This window comes from Mobula birostris, chromosome 28 (assembly GCF_030028105.1).
Source record: "Mobula birostris isolate sMobBir1 chromosome 28, sMobBir1.hap1, whole genome shotgun sequence".
Taxonomy (NCBI): domain Eukaryota; kingdom Metazoa; phylum Chordata; class Chondrichthyes; order Myliobatiformes; family Myliobatidae; genus Mobula; species Mobula birostris.
In genome coordinates this window covers 2,899,053-2,921,736 of record NC_092397.1, presented here as the reverse complement: position 1 = coordinate 2,921,736, position 22,684 = coordinate 2,899,053, and the positions used below count along the sequence as shown (strand labels likewise).

The 22,684-nt window shown below is 45.3% G+C and overlaps 1 pseudogene; it reads left to right on the top strand.

Moving 5' to 3' along the window:
* The first annotated feature begins 1,610 nt into the window (after positions 1-1,610).
* LOC140188904 (solute carrier family 22 member 6-A-like) overlaps positions 1,611-22,684 on the top strand; it is a 53,562-nt pseudogene continuing 32,488 nt past the window's right edge.

The following is a 22,684-nucleotide window of genomic DNA, read 5'->3' as shown; positions in this document are numbered from 1 at the left end:
TGATGCCACTTTTAGGGAATTTTGTATCTGAATTCCCAGATCCCTCTGTTCCACTGCACTCCTCAGTGCCTTACCATTTACCTTGTATGTTCATGTTACACCCTTCCACTCAAAGTCAAAGTCAAGTTCATTGTCACATCCACAAGTATGTTTATGTACAGGGACGATGACACACAGCTCCAAAACACAACCTCCAGAAGAAATGCGAGATATGATTTTAAACCGAGATTAGTTCATTTGTCACGAATATCAAAACATGCAGTGAAATGTGGTTTCAGTGTAAAAGGCTTGCTTGCATAATTTTGTATACCTCGATCAAAGCTCCCTGCATTCTCCTATGCTCCACGAAATAAAGTCCTACCCTGTTCAACCTTTCCCCGTAATTCAGATCCTCAAGTCCCGGCAACATCCTTGTAAATTTTCTCTGCTCTTTCAATCTTATTGAAACAGCAATGCCTTTCAATGGAAAATCCTACAAAAAGTAGTGGATACGGCCCAGTCTATCACGGGCAAATCCCTCCCAACCATTGAGCACATCTACGCAGAGCATTGTCACAGGAAACAGTGTCCATCACTAGGAAGCCCCAGCACTCTCTTCTCACTGCTGCCATCAGGAAGAAGGTACAGGAACCTCATAACAGCACAAGGTTCAGCAATAGTTATTACCCCTCAAACATCAGGCTCTTGAACTAAAGGGGATCACTTCACTCAACTTCACTTACCCCGTTATTCAAATGTTCCCACATCTGATGGACTCACTTTCAATGACTCTTCATCTCATGTTCTCGATATTTATTGCTTATTTATTATTATTTCTTTCGTTTTGTTTTTTCACACTAGTTGAATGCCCGATGTGATTCTATTATGGTTATTCTAGAGATTAATTAAGTATGCCCACAAGAAAATGTATCTCAGGGATGTATATGGTATAAAATTTACTTTACGTGGCCAAGTGGTTAAGGCATTGGACTAGCGACCTGAAGGTCGTGAGTTCGAGCCCCAGCCGAGGCAATGTGTTGTGTCCTTGAGCAAGGCACTTAACCACACATTGCTCTGCGACGACACCGGTGCCAAGCTGTATGGGTCCTAATGCCCTTCCCTTGGACAACATTGGTGTTGTGGAGAGGGGAGACTTGCAGCATGGGCAACTGCCGGTCTTCCATACAACCTTGCCCAGGCCTGCGCCCTGGAGAGTGAAGACTTTCCAGGCGCAGATCCATGGTCTCGCAAGACTAAGGGATGCCTTTACTTACTTTACTAAAATTTACTTTGAATTTTGATAAGTAAACTTGAATCTAATATCTAAAAAGAATAGTGGCAAAAGTGAATAAATTTTTAAAAATCAACTATGCTTTGAGGCAAATAGTTCCAGGTAGATAATTCGGGCGTCTTCCGAATGGATAAACAACGTAACTGTTGGTTACACCTTTGACCAAGAATTTACTCAATGGTTTGGACTTCAGACTTCAAAGAGACTTTATCCATCACCTATACTGGACTGTAGTTAATCAGCGACATTCAGGATGGTCAAAGGCACACTGTAAGTGACCAGCCTCATTAGACACAGTCTCCCATTTCATTAACCATCTCTCCAGAAGTCATCAGCAACCATGGGGTTCGACAGTATCTTGGAGATCGTTGGAAGTCAAGGGAAGTTCCAAGCCATCCAGATATTCCTGATGACAGCCCCAGTGTTATTCTTGGCCTGCCAAAACCTCCTCCAGAACTTTCTGGCCGCTGTCCCCAAACACCGGTGCAGGGTGCGGCTGGGAGGTGAGGATTCGAGGTACCTCAACGTGACAGAGGAGCCACTGAGGGAGGAGTTTCTCCGGGTGTTCCTGCCCATGGACCAGGAAGGGAGGCCGGACAAGTGCCGCATGTACACCTCTCCACAGTGGCATCTCCTGGGCACCAACGAGACGCAGGGCAACGGGAGCCAACTTGACACACAGGCGTGCACCGATGGGTGAGTGTACGACCACTCCCAGTTCACATCGACGATTGTGACAGAGGTATGGCTGGAAACGTCCGTTTTATTCATGGCTTCGGTGACCTGCTCGGTGATGTGTGATCATGACGTGCAAGGTGTGAGGGACAGTAACGTATCCCTTTGTAGTGCTAGCTACCTAGGTTCACTTCCTGCCGCTTTCTGTAAGGAGTGTGTACGTTCTCTCTGTGACCATGAGGGTTTCCTCCTGGTGCTCTGGTTTCTGCCCACTTTCCAAAGACGTACAGATTAGGTAAGTAGGGTGAGCACTTCTTCATCTATGAACCTGCTGGGGTTGTCTATTGTGTCCGGTGCACTCAATACGGCCTCCTCTACATTTCTGAAACCCGTCGTAAATTGAGGACTGTTTCAGCGGCCTCCTCCGTTCCATCTGCCACAAGTGGGACTTCCTGGTGGCCAAATATTTTAATTCCAATTCCCAAACTCGTTCCAACGTGTTGGTCCACGGCCTCAGGGTGGAGGAGCAACACCTTATATTCCGTCTGGGTAGCCTCCAACCTAAAGGCATGAATATCAATTGCTCCTTCCGGTAAGAAAAAAAATCCCTCCTCCTCGTCCTCTCTTTCTCTATTCCCCACTCTGGCCTTTTACCTCTTTCTCACCTGCCTATCACCTCCCCCCGGTTCCCCTCCTCCTTCCCTTTCTCCTACGGTCCACTCTCCTCTCCTATCAGATTCCTTCCTCTCCAGTCCTTTACCTTTCCCACCTACCTGGCTTCACCCATCACCTTCTAGTTATTCTCCTTCCCCCACACCCCCCCCCACCATCTTTTTTATACTGGTTTCTTCTCCCCTTCCTTTCCACTCCTGATGAAGGGTCTCGGCCTGAAACATTGACTGTTTATCCTCTTCCATCAACACTGCCTGACCTGCTGAGTTCTCCCGGCATTTTGGGTGTGTTGCTCTGGGTTAGTACGTTGTGGGCATGCACTGAGTAATAAACTAGTATCAATAATTATGGACTTCCTGAAGGATTTCTGTTGCTTACTGGCCTGTACTCTGCTATTATTCTACTATTAATAAAAGCATAACAAGATTGGTTAATTGAAAATCTAACCTCCGGTTGAAGACGACACTGCTGAGAGTCAGTGGCAACTTACTGGCCATTTTCAAAGCAAAAAAATACAACTAGATACTTTATTAATAACATTTTTACTGTAAAAGTATTCTGGTAAATGATCACTGCAAACAATGCAGAGGTGAGCGAAGGCGAGGCTGAGTGGAGGGTCAAAAAGGCAAAGTCGGAGCGAAGTCAAAGCATATTCGAGGAGAAGTCGAAGCAAAGTGGACGTACATTTGAGACCAAGTCAGGGGAAACGGAGAGAAGGAATGTTGGAGTGAAGGAGGAGATGCAGGTTCAGGGGCTGCCCACCTTAACCGAGAGTGAGGTTTGATCGATCCAAGCACCAGGCCGACTTAAGAAAGGTCAGGTACGGTCTGAAATGTGGCGATGGGGTCCAGACCAGAGCATATCGAAACGCCAGCTTAGAGCAAGGAATGACCCAAAGTTTGGACAATTTAAACGCCGGGCCAGATGGATTGAAAAGGCCGGGGTCTGCTCATTGCTCCTCAATCCTTACTCTGCCCTTTGCTGAACTGAGGATGATACTGCGGGCCTGCTCTGGCCAATCGGGCTTCATGTCCGCGACGTTTTATTCCCATGTGCTGAACTGCGGCTGCGGCTGAGGCTGAGGAGCTGCTCCGGGCTTCGTGGCTAAGGGCTCACTTTAGTTTGAAATGCTTACTTTATTGTTTGCATGAATTGTTTCTCTCTCTCTCTCTCTCACACACTGTCTCTGCACATTGGGTGTTTGTCCTTCCTTCTTTTATGTTTGTTATTTGTGGCTGTCTGTAAGGAGACAGATCTCAAGATTGTATAATGTATACATACTTTTATAATAAATGCACTTTGAACTTTGACCTTTGACTGAAGACTGTTCATTGTCATTTGTTGGTACACGAGTGTACATGAGAACAAAATGATTGTTACTCCAGACCTGATGTTTCATTAAAATACACAATAAGATCAAGAACTCAATAAATATAAATACAGAAGATAGCTTACAGACATACATAGATTTCAGGGCCATAAAGTGACACTATGCACAGGAATGTCTGTACGTAAGGTGACTGACAGGAAATGATAGAGTAGTGGTGATTGGGGGTGTGGAGGGGTGGGTTAGTGGGTGGATCAGCCTCACTGCTTGGGGAAAGAAACTGTTTTTGAGTCTGGTGGTCCTGGCGTGGATGCAGAGTAGCCTCCTCCCTGATGGGAGTGGGACAAACAGTCCATGAACAGAGATAGGTAGAAATAACAAAGCATTTTAGAAAACCCATCTGATAACTGATCAATATTAATGTTTTTAAAACTTACTTAGTTACCATCACTCCTACCGAGGCACTGGCTGCCGAAAGCTGCTCACCAGAGCCCTCTGTCCTGGGCCAGTCTTTCAAGTCATGCAGCCCATCTTCGAAGACCCTTCCTCTCCCAGGGATGAGGTCCTCAGAGCTGCTGTCGGTGTTTCTGTAGCTCTGGGCTTTTACGGGCTGAGGTTGTTAGCTCCCTGTCCAACTTTCCTTGTTCACAGCCGGGCTTGAGACCATCAATGGCGGAGCTAATATTTCAAAAAGTCATCTGAAAAATAGCATCATTCCAAAATAGTAATATTACTACAGTCAGAATCAGGTTTAATATCACCAGCACACATTGTGAAATTTGTTGTCTTTGCAGCAGCAGTACAATGCAATACAGAATAAAAACTATAAATTACAATATATATAACATTAAATTAAGTAAGTTGTGCAAAAATATAGCAGGGAAAACAAAATAATGCTCCCGGCAGGTATGCCTGGAAGCAATGGAAATGCTACACCTGCCCATTCACCTCCATTCAGGGCCCCAAACAGCCCTAACAGGTGAGGCAACACTTCACCTGCGAATCTGCTGGGGTCGTCTATTGTGCCCAGTGTTCCCGGTAAGGCATCCTCTACACTGGGGAGACCTGATGTAAACCGGGGGACCGCTTCGTCGAGCACCTCTGCTCCACCCCCCACCGAAAGCGAAATTTCCTGGTGGCCAAGCATTTTAATTCGGATACCCATTTCCATTACGACACGTCGGTCCATGTGCCTAGATGGTGCCACCCTCAGCGTGGAGGGAGCAAGATCTTATATTCCATCTACGTAGCTGCCAACCTGATGCAATGAATATCCATTTCCCTCTTTCAATTCCCCACGCTGGCCTCTTATCTCTTCTCATCAGTCTATCACCCCTCTCCCTTGGGTGTCCTCCTCTTTCCTCTTCTCCTGTGGTCCACTCTCTTCTCCTATCAGATTCCTTCATCTCCAGCCATTTACCACCTAGCTTCACCTTTCACCTTCCAGCTATCCTCCTATCCCTCCCCCCTTCCTTTCCAGTCAGGAAGAAGGGTCTCGGCCCGAAGTGTCGACTGTTTATTCACTTCCATAGATGTTGCCTGATCTGCTGAGTTCCTCCAGCATTCTGTGTGTGTGTTGCTTAGTGGGGTAGTGTGTATTGTCTGTTCATAAATCTGACGGCGGAGCATAAGAAACTGTTCCTGAATCGTTGAGTGGCTCCTGTACCTCCTCCCTAATGGTAGCAATGAGAAGAGGCCATGCCCTGGGTGGTGGTGGATGCTGGCTTTATGAAGCATCACTTTTTGAAGGTGTTCCCGGTGCTGGGGAGGTTAGTGCCCATGAAGAGCTGGCTGTCTACCATTTACTTTCCAAGTACTGATGTGTACACACCAGGTCTGTGGTGTGTTTGCTCATCGCCAGCTACTGTAGGAAGAAGGCCCCTATACTCCAGCGATCCCTCACTCTCTTTCAATGGACAGAGGGAGCCTGTCAGTCCTCGAGATGGCGGGAGAGAGGGGGTGGGGGCTTGGACAAGTGACATGGAAAATTGTAAGATTGGTACAGCAGCTGCTGGTCTGTGCTCTCGCTATTGTAGGAGAGCGACCTCTTTCTTCCTCACTGGAGAGAGTGAGCCTGTCTGAGATACCAAAGTGCTAGGTTATGACCTGCAGTTTTCACAGACTCTGGATCAAGGTCATTTTGGGGGCTTCTGCTGTTGCTTGAATGGTGGGGGTGTGGTGGGGGTGGTTGGTTCTTCTGTCGGTGCAAGTGGGGAGGAACGGGGGGGGCTGATGCTTTTGTAAAGGTGGGAGAGTGTTTCTCAGGGTGTCGATGTTCTATCATTCATTCTATGGAGTCTTTTGTTTGTTGGGTGTCTGTGAAGCATATGAATTTCAGGCTGTATTCTGAGTACATTTTTGAACCTAAATGAAATGAATTTGAATATGTATCATCCAACCCTGGTGTTCTCGCAACCATCTCACTTCTGTCTGGTTGTAAAAATTCATTCACCGCGTCACTTGGCAGTAAAGATAACCATTGTGCATCGTATTATTATTACAGAAAGAATCGAGGGACAGCACTGCATGAGGTGTGCTGACAGATTTATTGTGCATGCCACCTTGGGCACACACCTGCTTTGATCAACCCTGTCAGATATTAGTGTAGAAAAGATATATGGTATAGGAGCAGAATTAGGCCATTTGGCCCATCGAGTCTGCTCCGCCATTTCATCATGGCTGATCCATTTTCCCTCTCAGCCCCAGTCTCCTGCCTTCTCCCCATATCCTTTCATGCCCTGACCAGTCGAGAATCTATCAACTTCTGCCTTAAATATACCCAATGACTTAGCCTCCAGAGCCACCTGTAGCAATGAATTCTACAGATTCACCACCCCCTGTAAAGAAATTCCTCCTCATCTCTGTTCTAAAAGGATGCCCCTCTATTCTGAAGCTGTGTCCTCTGGTCTTAGACTCTTCCAGCTTAGGAAACTACCTCTCCACATCCAATCAAGGCTTTCATCATTCGATAAGCTTCTTTGGATTCCAGTGAGTACAGGCCTAGAGCCGTCAAACACTCTTTATGTGCCAAGCGGTTCAATCCTGGAATCACTTTCCTGAACCTCCTTTGAACCCTGTCCAGTACTGGGTTTGGAAAGCAGTGCAGAAGGGAGGATGGCATGGTATTTTGGTGGTTAGCATAACTCTATTACAGTGCCAATTCCTGTCGCTGTCTATAAGGAGTTTGTGACTGTGTGGGTTTCCTCCGGATGCTCTGGTTTCCTCCCACAGTCTAAAGACATAAATCTAATCGAGTCTGAGAGATGTGTGTAAACTTCGTTTTTGTGCGCAAGGATGATGTGGTGGCATGATGACGTATACCATGCACGTACTTTCACATATAACCCGTTATAGATTATAGAAAAATCAAGAAATGCTTAATCAAACAATATATTCACAATATTACTCAAATATTTCTGAAACATTATCTACATAAACAGCTCCCACATTAGGGTTAGGGTTAGTACGTTGAGGGTACGCTCCACTGGTGCAGGAAGTACGGTGACACTTTCGAGCTGTTTCCAGCACATCCTTGGACTGTGTTGGGTCATTGATGTGAATGGCACATTTCACAAATAAAGATGATCTGTAAATTTTTATCTTTAAATCTTGCACTGTCTAGACTATGTAAAGGTAGAGTCATAGAGTCAAAAAGCACTACAGCATACACACAGGTCCTTCAGCCCATCTAGTCCATGCAAATGATTATTCTGCCTAGATACATTGATCTGCACCTCTACCATAGCCCTCCATACCCTTCCCATCCATAAACCTATCTGAATTTCTCTTAAAGGTTGCATTAGAACTTGTATCCACCACTTCCACTTGCAGCTTGTCCTACACTCTGAGTGAAGATCCTCCCTCCAGTTTCTCTTATACACGTCACCTTTCACCCTTAACCCATGACCTGTGGTTGTAGTCTTACCCAACTTTAGTGGAAAAAACCTGCTTGTATTTACCCTATCTATACCCCTCATAGTTTTGTATATGTCTATCAAATTCCTTCTATGTTCTAAGGAATAAAGTCCTAAATTACTTAGTCTTTCCTTATAACTCAAGTCCTCAATTCCCAGCAACATCCTTGTAAATTTTCTCTGTAATCTTTGAATCTTATTGATAATCTTTCCTGTAGGTAGGTGACCAGAACTGCATATAATACCCCAGATTAGGCCTCATCATTAACTTCAACATAACATTCCATCTCCTCTACGCAATGCTTTGATTTATGAAGGCCAGTTTTCTGAAAGCTCTCGTTATGACCCTATCTACCTTCAGAACATCCTTGTAAATTTTCACTGTACTCTTTCAATTTTATTGATATAGTATTTTTACAGATATCTTACCACTCTTCACATGGTCTTAGATCACCTGGAGGATACAAACATCTATTCCAGAATGCTGTTTGTTGACTATAGTTCAGTGCTTAACACCATCATTCCCACAGTCCTGATTGATAAGTTACAGAACTTGGGCCTCTGTATTTCCCTCTGCAACTGGATCCTTGACTTCCTAACCGGAAGACCACATAGAACATGTTCTATGTTCTAGTCTGTGTGGACTGGTGATAACATCTCCTCCTCACTGACAATCAACACTGGTGCACCTCAGGGCTGTGTGCTAAGCCCACTGCTCTACTCTCTCTATACCCGTGGTATAGTTCACATACCATCTATAAATTTGCTGATGATACAACCATTGTTAGTAAAATCTCAGAGGGAGATGAGAGGATGTAAAGGAGTGAGATATACCAGCTAGCTGAGTGGTGTCGCAGCAACAACTTTGTACTCAACGTCAGTAAGATGAAAGAGCTGATTGTGGACTTCAAGAAGGGTAAGACAAGGGAACATGAACCAATCCTCATATAGGAATCAGAAGAGGAGAGAGTGAGCAATTTCAAGTTTCTGGGTGCCAATATCTCTGAGGATCTAACCTGGCCCCAACATATCGATGCAGTTATAAAGAAGGCAAGGCGTTTATAAAGAAGGCAAGGCGTTTAGGAGTTTGAAGAGATTTGCTTTGTCAACTAAAACACTCAAAAACTTCTATAAGTGTACCATGGAGAGCATTCTGACTGGTCACATCACCATCCAGTAGGGGGCGGGGGGGGGGCTACTGCACACAATCGAAAGAAGCTACAGAAAGTTGTAAAATCAGTCATCTCATCTTGGGCACTAGCAGCCTCCAGAGTATCTAAGATATCCTCAAGGAGTGATGTCTCAGGAAGGCGGCAGCATCCATTAGAAGGAGCACCACCGCCCAGGGCAACCCTCTTCTCATTGTTGCCATCAGGAAGGAGGTGCAGAAGCCTGAAGGCACACACACTCAGTGATTCAGGAACAGCCTCTTCCCTCAACTTGCTATGTGATAGGGAAATTTCATGGTGACTTTCATGATCAGCAGCCCAAAATCCCAAAGATCCGACCAGCAGTATTGAGGATGCAAAATTTTTGTGTTCCAGTGCTTTAACTCTGATCCTGCATCTCATCTGACTTCCTGAGTTCCTCCAGCATTTTGGGTGTGTTGCTCTGGATTTCCAGCATCTGCAGAATCTTTTGAGTTTCCGCTTCTAAATTTGCCTCTTTCTCAGAGTGTCCTCAGTGACGACCACTTGTTTTTTTTTGGCAGTGGGACCTCGTGTGCGAGTGGAAGTCTCTGAAGAAGATGGTGCAGTCCATTTACATGACGGGACTGCTGATCGGGGCCTGTGTAACGGGCAGGATGGCAGACAAGTTGAGTCAAATTGATTGTCACACACTCCAGTGCATGCGTGCGTAGATGCGATGAAAATCTTACTTGCAGCAGCATCAAAGGCACAGAGCGTCTGCTACACAGCATCCGCGCCAGGACCACCAGACTCGATTGCAGGCTGGATCTGTGAGCTAAGGGATGGCAGGTGAGCAGCAGAGAGCATCCTAACAAGCTGCACCACCGCTCAGTACAGGAGCTGTGTGCGACGGACAGGAAGTCTCCACAATGGGTAGTCAAAATTGCCCCATACATCACTGGCACCAGCGTACCCTCCAGCAAGGACATATACACAGAAAGATGCTGGAAGGATCCCATCATGGACCGTTTGTCCCTCTCATTTCAGCGGGGAGGCTATGTAGCATCCAACAACATCATCATTACGTGCCATGTCGTACGACGTGGGCGATCGTAGTCTTTCCATGACCATGATTGTTCTTGACAAATTTTTCAGAAGTGGTTTGCCATCGCCTTCTTCTGGGCAGTGTCTTTACTGGGTGACCCCAGACATTATCAATACTCTTCAGAGATTGTCTGCCTGGCATCAGTGGTCACATAACCAGGACCTGTGAAATGTACCAGCTGCTCATATGACCATCCACCACCTGATCCCATAGTTTCTCGTGACGCTGATGGGGGGGAGTGAGGAGGCTAAGCAGGTGCCACACCTTGCCCGAGGGTGACCCGCAGGCTAGTGGAGGGAAGGAGAAGGAGCGCCGTACATCTCCTATGGTAGAGATGTAGCTCCAACTCCACCAGGAGCACCAGACTCAGAAACAATTCAATTCCCCCCCCAAGCAGCTCCACCCACTAACCCACCCCGCCACAACCCCCACCCTACTGCTTTATCACTTCCTGTCAGAGTTACTTAATGTACAGACACTCTTGTGCCTAATACACCACAGAGTGGTGAACTCATGGAATTCATTGCTTTAGACTGTGGAGACCAAGTCATTGGATAAGATGATATTGCCAGGTCTGGATAACTTGAGTTCTTAGGAAATACTGAACATGTTAGGACTTTATTCCTCGGAATGTAGAGGAAATTTGACAGAGGTATTCAAAATTCTGAGGGGTATAGACAGGGTAAATGCAAGCAGGCTTTTCCCACTGAGAGTGGATAGGACTACAGCCAGAGATCATGGGTTAAAGACCACAGACCATAAGACAAAGGAGCAGAAGTCGGCCATTCGGCCCATCGAGTCTGCTCCGCCATTTTATCCTGAGCTGATCCATTCTCCCATTTAGTCCCACTCCCCCGCCTTCTCACCATAATCTTTGATGCCCTGGCTACTCAGATACCCATCAATCTCTGCCTTAAATACACCCAATGACTTGACCTCCACTGCTGCCCGTGGCAACAAATTCCACAGATTCACCACCCTCTGACTAAAAAAATTTCTTTGCATCTCTGTTCTGAATGAGTGCCCTTCAATCCTTAAGTCATGCCCTCTCGTACTAGACTCCCCCACCATGGGAAACAACTTTGCCACATCCACTCTGTCCATGCCTTTCAACATTCGAAATGTTTCTATGAGGTCCCCCCTCATTCTTCTAAACTCCAAGGAATACAGTCCAAGAGTGGACAAACGTTCCTCATATGTTAACCCTCTCATTCCCAGAATTATTCTAGTGAATCTTCTCTGTACCCTCCCCAACGTCAGCACATCCTTTCTTAAATAAGGAGACCGAAACTGCCCACAGTACTCCAAGTGAGGTCTCACCAGCGCCTTATAGAGCCTCAACATCACATCCCTGCTCCTATACTCTATTCCTCTAGAAATGAGTGCCAACATTGCATTCACCTTCTTTACCACCAACCCAACCTGGAGATTAACCTTAAGTGTATCCTGTACCAGGACTCCCAAGTCCCGTTGCATCTCAGAACTCTGAATTCTTTCCCCATTTAAATAATAGCCTGCCCGTTTACTTCTTCTGCCAAAGTGCATAACCATACACTTTCCAACATTGTATTTCATTTGCCGTAAAGGTGAAAGGTTAAAAGTTTAAGGGGAACATGAGGGGAAACTTCTTCACTCAGAGGGTGGTGAGAGTGTGGAACGAGCTGCCTGCACAAGTGGTGCATGCGAGCTCGATGTCAACATTTAAGAGAAGTTTTGATAGGTATCGTGGATGGCAAGAATATGGAGGCCTATGGTCCCAGTGCAGGTCGATGAGAGTATGCAGTCTAAATGGCTCAGTAGATAAGATGAAGGGTTTGTTTCTGTACTTTTCTATAACTCTCTATTTAAAGTAAAGGTTGTTGATTAGTCAGGGCATCAAAAGTTACGGGGAGAAGACAGGAGGATGGGTTTGAGAGGGTTGGTACATCAGCCATGATGGAATGATGGAGCAGACTTGATGGGCTGAATGGCCTAATTATACTCCTATGTCTTATGGTCTTTAAATCTCTTTTTCTCTGTTGATACATTTTCAGTATCTGCACTTTATTAACTTTTCAGTTACAATCAGAATGGTGGAAGGGTTCTCTGCAGTATTCAGTGAGTCTTTACTGTAGAGGTTAGTGTGACGCTTCAGAGCACTGGTTGTTAGACTTCAGTTCCTGCCGCTGTCTGTAAGGAAATTGTATGTTCTATCTGCGACAACGCGGGTTTCCTCCAAGCATTCCAAAGATGTAGGGGTCAGGGTTAGTAAACTGGAGGCATGCTATATTGGTGCCAGAAACATGGCAACACTTAAGATGCCCGCAACCCATCCTCGAACCGTGCCAGTTGTTGACGCAAACAACGCATTTCGTTGCATGTTTTGAAGTTTTGATATCTATGAAATAAAGAGTCACCAGTCGTAGAAAAGTGCAGCACAGAAAGTGGCCCATCTAGTCCATGCCAAACCATTTAAACTGCCTACTGCCATCGACCTGCACCGGGACCACACCCCTCCATACCCCTATCATCCATGTACCTATCCAAACCTCTCTTAAACGTTGGAATCGAGCTCGCATCCACCACTTGTGCTGGCAGCTCATTCCACACTCTCACCACCCTTTGAGTGAAGAAGTTTCCCCTCATGATCCCTTTAAACCTTTCACCTTTCACCCTTAACCCATGATCTCTGGTTGTATTCCCACAAAGCCTGCTTGCACTAACCCGATCCATACCCCTCATAACTTTGTATACCTCTATCAAATCTCCTTTCAATCTTCTATTTTCTAAGGAATAAAGTCCTAACGTATTTAACCTTTCCTTATAACTCAGGTACTCTTTCAACCTTCATGTTGTTTTCTCTGTTGGCAGGTATGGACGGCGGACAGTGTTGCTTTGGACGAGCTTCCAGCTGACTGTCTGTGGGACATGTGGGATGTTGTCCCCGTCCTTCACCCTCTTCTGCTTCTGGAGATTTCTCTGTGGCACAGCGATGGCAGGCATCATACGTAACACTTACTTCTTCAGTAAGTAAATCTTTTGGAATTTATTTGCGTCATGTTAGTGCTTAGTACAGCAACTGCTCTGCCCGTGACCACAAGAAACAGCAGAACGTTGATCCTTAACTTTGGGAAGAGGAATGGTGCATATGGAACACCCGTTTCTACATCAATGCTATTCAAAGGTACATTTAATGTCAGAGAAATGTATACAATATACATCCTGAAATGCTTTTTCTTCGCAACCATCCACGAAAACAGAGGAGCGCCCCAAGAATGAATGATACTTAAATGTTAGAACTCCAAAGTCCACCCCCCCGCAGCTCCCCTCCCTTCTGCACGTAAGCGGTAGTGAGCCACGATCCCCCCTCTCCCCACCGGCAAAAATAAAGCACACCTGCTACCAGCACTCAAGCGTGAGCAAAGCAATAGCAAAGACACAGACTTGCAGTCACCCCAGAGACTACATTGTTCACCCGATAATTCCACATGCTGTAGGCTCTCTCTCTCCTAACAAGGAAGAAACAGGTGACTCCATTTTCCAACCAGCAGGGAGACATAACAAACAACTCGCTGGTTTACGATGTTAAAAGTCCTTTACGTCGCTGTTGAGGTTGAAAGGGTTGAGAGCTCAAGCTCCTAGGTGTGAACATCACCAACGACACTGAACAACGATTTTGTTTCCTGAATATTTTTGAGTGCATCTGATTGATTTTGGGCTACTGATCATGAAAATCATCATGAAGTTTCCCTATCACGCACCATTTTTTTAAAATCACCTGTATTTGTTATTTCAATTCATGACTCAAGTCAATTAAAATGTTGCCCATAATGTAAGCTGAAGTTTTCTATCTTGTCCAGACATGCTTATGCATTCCTAGGCAGGGCGGATGCTGCATGGCAGGACAGGTTTTAGGAAGGTAAAAATTTCCATGAAGGATTTTGATGTTTGAGACAGAGATTTTTTCCAAGAATAACTGATGCCAAGATAAAGGAAGGCATTTCTTTTGGTCCACAAACCAAACAGGTCATCAATGACGGGAAATTTGAAAAACTTCTAGTGGGACCGGGAAAAAATCACATGGAAGGCTTTCAAGAATGTTGTTGAAATTTTTCTTGGCAACTGCCGAGCACCAAACTACGTGCAGCTGGTTGACAAGATGCTTCAAGCGTCCAAACCATGATGTGCAACATGTCACTAAAGATTCATTTTCTGCAATCCCATTTAGAGTTCTTCCCTGCAAATCTTGGTGCTGTCCGGGACGAGGATGGTGAAAGGTTTCACCAGGACATTGCGGTCATGGAGAGACCATATCAGGACAACTGGAATGCTGGCTGAATATTGTTGGACACTAGAGCAAGAAGCCTCAGACACTGAGTACAAACGAAAATCATCAACAAAACATTTTTAGCTCAGTTCAACTACTGCAAAGCATCAGCACCATTCTGCAATTCAATGCATTATATTTAATAGTTAACTTCTTGTTTCTCCAAATTCCCATGTGATACAAGTGGTCTTAAATTATATTTGTGTTCAGCTTCAAACAGTCTATCCGAAACAAAACAACTTTCTGAAGAAGCAACACTTCCAAAGAATTTGTTGTCCAGTGTAGCCTGTTCTGATCCACTCACATAGACAGCACAATGAAGCTCACCAATCCTTTAGGAGTCTAAAGGAGGTTATTTTACAAGAGATCTGTCAATAGTCTAATAACAGCAGGGTAGAAACTGTCCTTAAGCAACACACACAAAATGTTGGAGGAACTCAGCAGGTCAGGCAAAGACTGTAAAATGGAATAAACAGGCATTTCTGGCCGTGATCAGAAGGAAGAGGGGAGAAGCCAGTATACGAATAATAGAGTGTCACAATTACAGAGGAAGTGTAGTGCAGGCAGACAATAAGGTGCAAGATTATAACAAGGTAGATTGTGAGGTGAAGAATCCAATTCATCTTATTCATCATCATTGTGTGCCATGACGGATGACATCTTCATGATGTGCCTTGCCGTATGACATCGGGGGTTGTGGTCACATGACCATGACTGCTCTTGGTAAATTTTTCTACAGAAGTGGTTTGCCATTGCCTCCTTCTGGTCAGTATCTTTACCAGATGGGTGACCTCAGCCATTGTCAATACTCTTCAGAGATTGTCTGCCTGGTGTCAGTGGTCACATAACCAGGGCTTGCAATGTGCACCGGCTGCTCATACGACCATCCACCACCTGATCCCATGGCTTCACGTGACCCTGATCGGGAGCTAAGCAGGTGCTACATCTTGCCCAAGGGTGACCTGCAGGCTAGCGGAGAGAAGGAGCAGCTTACACCTCCTTTGGTAAAGACGTATCTCCACCCCACCACCTCATCATACTTGGAAACAGTTTAATAGTCTGATAACAGAGGGATGGATTCTGTTCTTGAGCCTGGTGGGATGTGCTTTCAGGGTTTTGTATTTCCTGCCCGATGGGACAGGGAAGAAGAGAGAATGTCTGAGGCGGGTGGGGTTTTTGATTATGCTGACTACCTTACCGAGGCGGCAGGAGGTATAGACAGAGTCCATGGAGGGGAGGCTGGTCCCTGTGATGTGCTGAGCTGCATCCACAACTCTCCGCGGTTTCTCGCGGTCGCGGGCAGAGCTGTACCAAGCCGGACAGGATGCTTTCCGTGGTGTGTCGATAAAGAGAGGGATGAATGTCTGTCTAAGGCCAGCAACCGCTGATCAGGGTTCAATTCTCGCCGCTGTCTGTAAGGAATTTGTTCATTCTCCCTGTGATAGTGTGGGATTCCTCCGGGTGCTCTGGTTTCCTCCCACATTCCAAAGACGTACAGGTTAGCGTCAGTGAGTTGTGGGCATGCTCTGTTGGTGCCAGAAGCATGGAGACACTTGTGGGTTTCCCAGAATGTTTCGATGTTTGATGTACAGTACATGTGACAAGTACGGTGAATCTGATTGGGAGGCTACACCTGCCCTTTCACTTCCTCCTTCACCTCTGTTCAGGGCCCCAAACAGTCCTTCCGGGTGAACCAACACTTCACCTGCGAATCTGCTGGAGTTGCCTATTGTGTCTGGTGCTCCCAATGCTATCTCCTCTACAGTGGTGAGACCCGTCGTAAATTGGGGGACCGCTTCATTGAGCACTTCCTCTCGATCTGCCAAAAGCAGAACCTCCCCGTGGCCAAACATTTTAATTCCGATTCACATTCCCTTTCCAACATATTATCCATGGCCTCCTCTTGTGCCAAGATGAGGCTACCCTCAGGGTGGAGGAGCAACACCTTATATCTCATCTGGGTAGCCTCCAATTTGATGGCATGACTATCAATTTCTCCTTTTGGTAAAAAAATTCCCTCCCCCTCCCTTCTATTCCCCATTCTGGCCTCTTACCTCTTCTTGCCTGCCTAATACCTCCCCCCAGATCCCCTCCTCCTTCCCTTTCTCCTATGGTCCACTGTCCTCTCCTATCATAAGACCATGCAACATAGGAGCAGAATTAGGCCATTCAGCCCATTGAGTCTGCTCCACCATTCCATCATGGCTGATCCCGGATCCCACTCAACCTCATTCACCTGCCTTCTCGCCACATCCTTTGATGCCCTGACTGATCTGGAAATGATCAGCTTCCACCTTAAATGTACCCGCAGACTTGGCCTCCACCACAATCTGTGGCAGAGCATTCCACAGATTCACTACCCGCTGGATGAAAAAAAATCCTCCTTTTCTGTGTTCTAAAAGGTTGCCCCTCAGTTTTGAGGCTGTGCCCTCTAGTTCTGGATACCCCCACCATAGGAAACATTCTCTACATGTCCACACTATCTAGTTCGTCCCCCCCACCCCCGTATGCTTCTAAATTCCAGTGAGTACAGGCCCAAAGCGACCAAACCTCATATGTTAACCCCTTCAATCCTGGAATGATCCTTGTGAACCTCCTCTAGACTCTCTCCAACGACAACACATCCTTTCTGAGATACGAGGCCCAAAACTGTTAACAATTTTCCAAGTGCAGCCTGACATCAGATTCCTTCCTCTCCATCCCTTTATCACCTGGCCTCACCTATCACCTCAAGTTCTTCTTCTTCTTCTTCTTCTTCCTTGAGTTTTTATGGCAGTTGGTATCCACACTGTTGCATTACTGCCATCTTCAGGATTTATTGTCCCTCATTGTCCATCACTTTAAAGCCGTCTTTCCAGTCCCATCGCCCTTAAAGAACTGAACAACCATTTCCTCTCCTGATCACTCTCCCCACATTCCAATAAACCCTTAACACTCTTCTCTACCAGTCCTATTTTGCGTAATTGTTGTAACATTTGTTGCCCCTCCTGTGCAAATTTCCGGCATGAAATAAGGATATGCTCTACTGTTTCAGTCTCCTGACATAGATCGCAAAAACCTGTTGGATGCCTGTTTATGATGGCCAGAGTGCCATTAAGGTTGCTGTGCCCAGTTCTCAATCTACTTATACTGTAATTACTTGCTCCTTCCGCTTTACTCCCCTACTTCTGCCCATATCTACTCTGTTCTGAATTGAATGTAAATGTCTTCCTTTTATTGCTCGATCCCAATGCTGCTGCCACTGTTGACTTATCCTTCTCCACACTATGCTCTTCCCCTCTGATTTTGATAGTTTAATATTGACCTCTAGAGATCCTTTTTGACTGCTGCTTTTGCCAGCTTATCTGCTGTCTCATTTCCCATAATACCCGCATGTGCTGGAACCCATATGAATGCGATATTTTTGCCTTGTCTAGTCAGTCTTGAATTTGCAAACAGGATTTCATGGTGACCTCTAGCTGTACCCGCCCTAATGCTTGCAAGGGCCGAGACAGAATCGCTACATATCACAAAATTATTACAATCAACCTGCTCACTCCATTCTAGTGCTAACAATATGGCAAACATTTCAACTGCATATACACTCAAGCAATCAGGTGTTCTCTTGCTAATTTCCACTTGATAAATTGGCACAACAATTGCAGGCCCTGTTGCACCTGTTTCTGGATCCTTTGATCCATCCGTAAAAATCCATATATCTTTATACTTACATTCCCCATAACTATGATATTCGCTGGGTATATCAGCTGTTTTATTACTGATTTAATCTTAAGCAATTCCAAATCTACAGAGGGATTTTCTAATACCCAGAAAGGTCTGACAGACCACACCACACTTGGACAAAACTCTTTTATCATATACACCCATATCTTTTGCTGTTTGCTCTTCTGTCCAGCCAAAACTTTCTTTTTGTGTCCTCTCCTTCTCCCAGCATGTCTGCAACACCCTTTTTGTAGGATGGCTATCACCATGCCCCCTTAAATTAATCCAGTAATTGGCCTCCAGCTGTTTACGCCGCAGCCCCAATGGCATTTCATTTGCTTCAACTTGGAGTGCACACACTGGGATCACCTCAAGTTCTTCTTCTTCTTCTTCTTTGTTTAATGGCGACTGGCAACCAGTTTTCAGTGCATTACCGCCACCTGCTAGACTTGTGGTGTTCCAGCCAAATATGTCCTGGAGTTCTCTACTTTAGACAATCTAGTTCAGCCTGCAGTTCTCTATTAGCTTCACTCTGTAGTTGCAATTCCTCGTGAATGCTTAATGCGCTCATTAGATAATGCCGCAAACTACTATTCTTCCCTAATTATGTCACGTTTTCGCGTAGTTACATTACCTTAATTATATTGATTTCATCTACATCACTTGTAAGACTAAAATCATCTTGTTAAAGAATAGTAATTATCGCATGTTATACTTTTAAACCTCTTGTTTTTCCAAGTCTGTCTGCTTTTTCAGGTTTTCCTTTTCTTGGATCGTAGCCTGCAGTTGTTTACTGAGACCTCGGAGTTCTTCTTCATTCGCTTCCATATTTTCATTTTATAATCTGAATGTAGATAATTCACTTTGCAACAAATTCCTTTTCCTTTTGTATCCTTGTAATAATTTCCTCCACTTTCCAATCTCTTTCCAACTCATCATTGTTCTTGTCGGGTACTTCTATTTGCTGTTGTAGTTCTGCACATTTACCCTGGGCTTCAACCATAAAATCTGAGGATTTTCCTTAAGTTCTGAAACATTTAAATTCTTGACCATTTGCGATAAGTATACTGGAATTAAGATTCCATCTCCCCTGCCTGTGAACTGTTGGATCCTCCATTCAGCGTTTCTTTTGACTTCTTCCCACCTAATTCCTTTAATACCAAGATACTTTTCTGCAGACTTGACGATAATTGTAATTTTCTCAGTTCTTTTGCTTGTTTGCGCTGAACAATTAATTGCATCCACCATAAAAAGCACGAACTTCTTTCTACTCATTAATAGTGTATCCTTATTTTTCATATTACAGCTCTCACAATTCACAAGTTTATTATTCCCTGTATTTGTCTGCTTGACAGCCTTTTTTTCAACTTCTTTCACTGCCTCTGCACAACTGATTCCTTGAGTTACTTTCACATATTGTATCTCAGCTGCCTTCTTGCTATAAACGCACCCTCGATAAGCTGCGCTGTGTTCCTCGCCACAATTGCAGCATTTCAGCCCAGCGCCCGCTTCACATTTCCCATATTCATGTATTCCAGCGCATCTCCCACATCTTTTGTTTTCCTCTGCAGACTGCCGCAATGTGCCCAAATTTCTGACATTTATAGCATCTTAAAGGTGGTGGTATATATATTCTAACCACATAACACATATACCCAAAGTAAACATTAGTCGACAATCTCTCTTCATCAAAGTTAATCATTACCGATAAACTATCACACATTTTCCTGTTTCTTGTAACTTTCAAACATTTGGCCTCAATAATTTTTGCTCTTTTTATGTTCTGTTTAATCTCATCCATAGTAACTTTTGTTGATATCCCCGTAATAACTCCTCTAGTCCACTTTCTATTGTTGGGTATTGAGAATCGTACTTCTTTGCCGTCTATTTTACATAATCTTATCACTTTGCCTTGCTGAGAACTATCCCAACAAATCACTAATAGCGATCCATTTCGTAAAATCTTTGCTCCTTTAATCTCGCCTAGAATTTTATTCAGCATCTTCGTCAAGCGAATCGGGTTCCAATCACCAAAAGACGCTCCGTCCTTGCTTAGTTTTATAATTGCTTTAATCTCATCTTCTTTCCATTGTTTTGCTGTCCTGCTTTGATCATCCGCTGATTCCTCAGAGTCTGATATCCCATACCTCTGCTTTCTTTTCTTCCTCTTTCCATTCCGTTTCACTTTCCCGCCGACCTCCATCTCTAGTTCACTTCCACTCTCACCAAAAACTTCCTGCAACAGCTTGGCTCTTTCCTTGATGTTCTCCCTCTCCACCATTTTCCAGTCTCATCTCATCTCAACTCAACTCAACTCAACTCAACCCAACCCAACCCAACCCAACCATCACCTCAAGTTATCCTCCTTCCCCTCATTTATATTCAATCCTTACCAATTCAAATATTGCATTCCAGTGTCATTGGCTGTAGGTCATGTGTCTCACCTTTAACACCTTTTTATTGGCTCTGCTCCAGGCCAGCATCCATTACTGCCCTCTTCCCAGCAGGTGACAATCAGTAATTTATAGCTTTCTGTTCTCAGTCAGCAACCAGCTTGAATTGCACAGGGCAGATACAGCAGACATCCCACCCTGCAAAAACTCATTTCAGGGAGGTAGCACCATCAATCTGCAGGAGACTTTCGGAAGAGGTGGGATGTCTACAATAGAGTAGCTCCTTAGCAGCCAGCCAGCTGGATTAAATAACGTTAGCTATGCTAATGAACGAATGACACCTGTTAAACTCACCTCAACACGTCTCTTACAGTCTTAACCCCCCATGGGCAATAGAAAAGTCACTGTTGCAAACAGTGCAGCGAGCAACACTGTCATTATTTTTGACCCCTGTTAGGCAGGGGTACACTTTACTGTAGTCTGGGGTGACGTACGGTTTATATTTTTTTTGTAATACTCTGCCACTGACTTTTTTTGGAACTCTCGCTCTTGCCCTTGCTCTGGCTCGTGGTCGCTCTCATTCGCGCTCGCTCTCTCACACTCGCGTTCTCGCTCTCGCGCTCTCTCTCTCGCGCTTGCTTTCTCGCTCTGTCTCGCGCGCGCTCTCTGTCTCTTTCGCGCACGCTCTCTCTCGCTCTCTCTCACTCGTGCTTGCTTTCTCGTTCTCGCTCTCTCGCGCTCTCATGGTCGCTCTCACTCGCGCTCGCTCTCTCGTGCTTGCTTTCTCGTTCTCGCTCTCTCGCGCTCTCATGGTCGCTCTCACTCGCGCTCGCTCTCTCGTGCTTGCTTTCTCGCTCTTTCTCTCGCGCGCTCTCTCTCTCGTGGTGGCTCTCACTCGCGCTCGCTCTCTCGCAAAAAAATTGATTTCCGTGATATTGTATATAATTTGCGGGCATCAGGGAGCCACTATTAATATGCGGGAGATTCCCGGAACTTCCGGGGGAGGTGGGATGTCTGAGATAAAGGCTCCAACTGTCAAAACCCTGCATGTTATATCCAACTACAGTTCACTTCACAAATAACTTCTTATTTGGAAATGATCTGTAGTCCAGCAGATTACCTTAAGCATCATTGTGTCTTCTGTGTTAAGCTCACAAAATGGAGAACAGAGTGTCTTCACAAAATGGCAGCCTCCATCTCCTTCAACCACATGGTGAGAACAAAGACAATTGGTCTGCCTGCTTCCCCATCCTTGGTTCATTCAAATTCACTGATTTGTCAACAGTAGTTCTTTCTGGCCAACAACATATCAACAACAAAAGCAAGATTTTCTTTTGTTTTAACAAGTTTACTTTCTCCATTCCTGTTCAGTAAGTGCTTTTCATTCTTTGTGTCATTCTTCATGGAGCTCTGATGGTCTTCAGTTTCAGTTTGTGCTTTACGTAGTCTGGAATGTTGTTCTGTCACACATGTGCCTCCACGTCTCACGAGTACCACAACTCCATCCTGACCAATGACAACTCCAGGACCTCTCCATTCCATACAGTCTGCTCTTTTGTAATACACTTTGTCTACTGTGTCGTATTTCTCATTTGTAGGATAGACCTGTGTCCTCAGTGCTCTTCAAATTCTCTCTGAACACTCTGCTTCAGTGAGAGCCTTCTTTGATGCATGCAGTGCTGAAATGTTTCCCAACTCCCACGAGGGGAGGGGAAGATGGTGGCGCGACGCAGCGCAAGCGGCCGCTCCGAAATGATATTGGTATTTGTTAAATAGGTACCGTGCACAATCCTGATTTGATGGAGACGGGCGTGAGAAGCACGGAGGAACATCTGGAGAAACTTCTGAAATGCCTGATTCGCTGCCGCTGCTACTGTGCAATCGAGAATCTCCAGAGGGGAAGGCCCCGAATCCTCGGCTTTGCTTGATGCCTGTTGCTGGGGTCGGGGTCAAGCGCTCGGCTGAGATGGTGTTCGGTGTCGGAGGGCTGGCCGGAGGCTCGAAGTTTTCGGACGGGCTGAAGAGTCAGCTGTGGTCGGGTGCTTCCAGGGTGCTGCATCGGCAAGTTTGCGGCGCTGGAAACTCAAGTCAGGGAGAGTTTTTCTTTCTTTCACCGTCTGCGTGAGATGATGGGGCTTTCAAGAGACTTTGAGACTTTTTTTTAACCATGCCCATGGTCTGTTCTTTATC